The sequence below is a fragment of the Sinocyclocheilus rhinocerous genome, unplaced genomic scaffold (assembly GCF_001515625.1).
Source record: "Sinocyclocheilus rhinocerous isolate Xijiao unplaced genomic scaffold, SAMN03320098_v1.1 scaffold23, whole genome shotgun sequence".
In the NCBI taxonomy this organism is placed as follows: Eukaryota; Metazoa; Chordata; class Actinopteri; order Cypriniformes; family Cyprinidae; genus Sinocyclocheilus; species Sinocyclocheilus rhinocerous.
The window spans coordinates 332420-336057 of record NW_015644367.1 but is presented as its reverse complement, the minus strand read 5'-3'; positions in this window follow the sequence as shown (position 1 = coordinate 336057).

Below are 3638 nucleotides of genomic sequence, written 5' to 3'. Positions count from 1 at the left end.
GAGCTATTTGAATTCTACACAGAATGCTAGATTTTTTAGCAATATGGATGAGATTGTGGCTGGCATACCCTGTCAAATGCGGCTTTACGGAGCTCAACGGGTCTGAACGGCTCTAGCCCAAGCTGTGATATAAACAAACGCTATTGGCTATTTTAAAAAGGGGCGGGGCTGCTTTATATGTCCCGCCCTGTCTTCCTGTTTCAGTTCAAATGACCTCAACACATAGAGTAACGCTGCGTGTTTCTAAGCATTTCAGGGGACCTTTAAGGTGCTTTCACACTTGGTTCGATTGCTCCCCCCTGCCCCCGCTGGACTGTGTTCACATTATATTATTTGGGTCCGAACCGCGGTTCATTTGCGTCATCAAGCCAGCAGCTGTTTACCCCGCTGCTTAAGGATGGCGCAGGAGAAGATGGCAAAATGCGTATCATTGCTCTCTTCAATTTTATATTTATGCATTTGAACCGTTGGTTTTGTTTCCAAAGCTTCAGTACATAACGGCACTTACGTCTTCCTTATGCAAATGCTCTAAAGAACTCTGAAGGCCAATGCGTTCATATCAGCAGCGACTCGGGTACGGTTCGTGGGTGCGCACCCGAGTTCGGAAGACAGCGTTCACATCATCCAAATGTACCGAACTCTGACGTCAATCGAACCCGGGTGCGCACCAAAAGTGCTAGTGTGAAAGCACCATTAAAGATGATGTTGGTGCTGTGTCTGGCAATACAGTCGTGCATGAACAGAGAGTACAGTAAGGGACTTAGAACGCAACCCTGTGGAGCACCTGTGCTCAGAGTCAGCGTGGAAGATAGACAGTTCCTAATTCTCACTATAATGAGTCAGACCTGAACTTATCATGGTAATATTGAAATCCAACACAAACTTTGTCATTTTGAAGTCATCTTAAGAACTTTCTTCTGTTTTGATGGATGGCAATAGAACTGTTTTTGTCAGATTTCAAACAGGGTAGGTTTGATTTTATAAGCTCTTCAAATGGGGGACAATAAAATACTAGCACGTATTTATTTGTTATTTCGCACAATTATGCATCTGCATGCTGGATGTTTGTGATGACAAATTGGGCTGATGCTACTTCTCATGATACAATGTCAATTTCAAATAACCTGTCAATTTAAAATGTTTATTTACAGTATAGCACATGTACATTTTACTGTTTTATATGATATGTCAGTTTCTCATAATATGTCTTGTAATAATTTACATATCTGGCAGAAAACAAAAGAGGGATTTTCATACTATGTGATGTCATGGGGTCATCTACAGTACCTCTCTGTTTGCATGTGTAGTCTGGCTTGCTTCTGAAGAGTGAGACTTCAAAGCACGCAGTGTTCATTTGTTTTGCTCACTACTCTCCCCAGATGTTTAACCAGATGTGCAACACCACTAAAGTATTAATAAAACCTTTGGATTTCACAGTATTAAACCCGTGTCATCCCCAATCTGCAGCTCTTCCACTCTGCTACAAGAGATTACAGCTAATGGACAAACCACCATCTGTCTGCTAAGAGCTGAAAAATAACAGATTCAAACCTTTTTCAAACAGAGATTAAACATAGATTTCAAAATTCTAGCAGATTATGTGGGATTGTATTTTTTGTCAATGAGAGTGCACAGTATATATTAGGTACGATGGTTGTTCAATAAAATATACACTACCGTTCAAAAGTTTGGGGTAATTTTTTAATGCGCTCTCTCTCTCTCTCTCTCTCTCTCTCTCAGTATTAACCATTGCAAATTTGGAGTCTTTTTTTTCTCTCTCAAACTGTCTAGCATCACCAATAGCCCAAATTTGCACTAATATTTCTGCTAATAACTTTTGAACCGTCTAGAAGCAAAATCCTTTTTTTCCTCTGATTCCTTGGCTCATGCCTAGACGAATGCATGTCAATATTTCAATTTCTACGGGTCAAGATTTTTCACAATTTTGAATTATGCAAAACAATATACTTTTTAAAACTCGTCCTAGACGGTTTGTCCCATTTTCACCAAAATTGTCTCAGATCATCTTCAGACGATGCTGGCAAAAAGTAATCAAAATATTTTCGATAGACCAAACCATTCTCGTAAAGCAGGTTAACGAATTTGAGCAAAAATGGACATGAGGCTATATCTTCGCAACACTTTATCAGATTCTGACCAAACTTGATACATATTATACCAAGTATGACCTTGAGGGTACATGAGTAGTTTCGGCCACCTACTGGTCAAAATATATTTAAAAATTACATTTTTTGTTTATAATTTCTTAACAGTTTGACCAAAAATCATATGATTGATCTCATTATTGTAGATTCAAAGTGACATACTGAATCAAACGATACACAATTTTCCTATGTCAACCATTTATGTGTGGACCATTTCGAATTTTGTAGTAAAATGCTGTATTTTACAAACACTTTAACGCATTGTTATGAATCTTTTGAATCTAATTAAATAAACCGCATTAACCACAGCAAATTTGGAGTCTCTAACTCAAACTCTATTGCCACCAACAGGCCAGATTTGCATTTATGTTTCTGCTAATAACTTTTGAAACCATAAGGTCTAAAAGTAAAATTCCTTTTTCACTCCGATTCCTTCCTCATACCAAGTCGAATGCATACCAAAATTTTAATTTCTACATGTCAAGATTTCTTGAACTCGTGAATGGTTTGTCCAATTTTCACCAAAATTGGCTCAGATCTTGGCTCAGATCATCTTCAGAGCATTCTGGCAAAAAGTTATCAAAAACTTGTTAACGAATTTGACAAAGTTTGTGCAAAAATGGACATGAGGCTATATCTCCGCAGCGCTTTAGTGGATTCTGTCCAAACTTGGTATGTGTTATAAAAAGACACATGAGTAATTTCAGAACAGCACCACCTACTGGTCAAAAGATATAAAAAATGAAATTTCTTCCTATAAATTCTGGCCAGTTATATAATTTTCCTATGCTGGTCTTTTTGGCCGTGGGTCATTTTGAGTTTTGTAGTAAAATGCTGTATCAACAAATGTCTTTAACAGGGGTCTCCAACCCTGCTCCTGGAGAGCTACCATACTGCAGAGTTCAGCATCAACCCTAATCAAACACACCTGAAACAACTAATCAAGGTGTTCATGGCTACTTAATTACAGACAGTGTTGAAGCAGGGTTGGAACCTAAGTCTGCAGGAAGGTAGCTCTCCAGGAGTAGGGCTGAAGAACCCTGGTCTTTATTGAGTAATTAAAGAAAGCTCCTTATCTCTTAATTTTTCCTCTGTTGTGCTTGGCCACTTAATTGCTGCTTGCATCTATATTTATTATTATTATTATTTATTTTAAAAATCAGTATGAAATACAACAAATATATTCTCTAACACACATAGCGATTTCTGCCTCAACAAATGGCATGAATTTGGGCCAGTGTTGTCTGTTTGTCCAAACAATGGGAGGTGATACGAGGTGGTGTTAGGCAGGCACATGCACACATAAGCTGTGTCCTAAACTGAAGTGCACGGACTCCGAAGTGCGCATTTGAATTGTGATTGCGTCACAGCGTCACGATGTAAGCTGTCCCAATTCAGAATGCACCCTCCGAAGACCGCATTCCAAGGCCGATTGCGTCACCGCGGCGCGACGAATGCTGACGTATTTCGAAA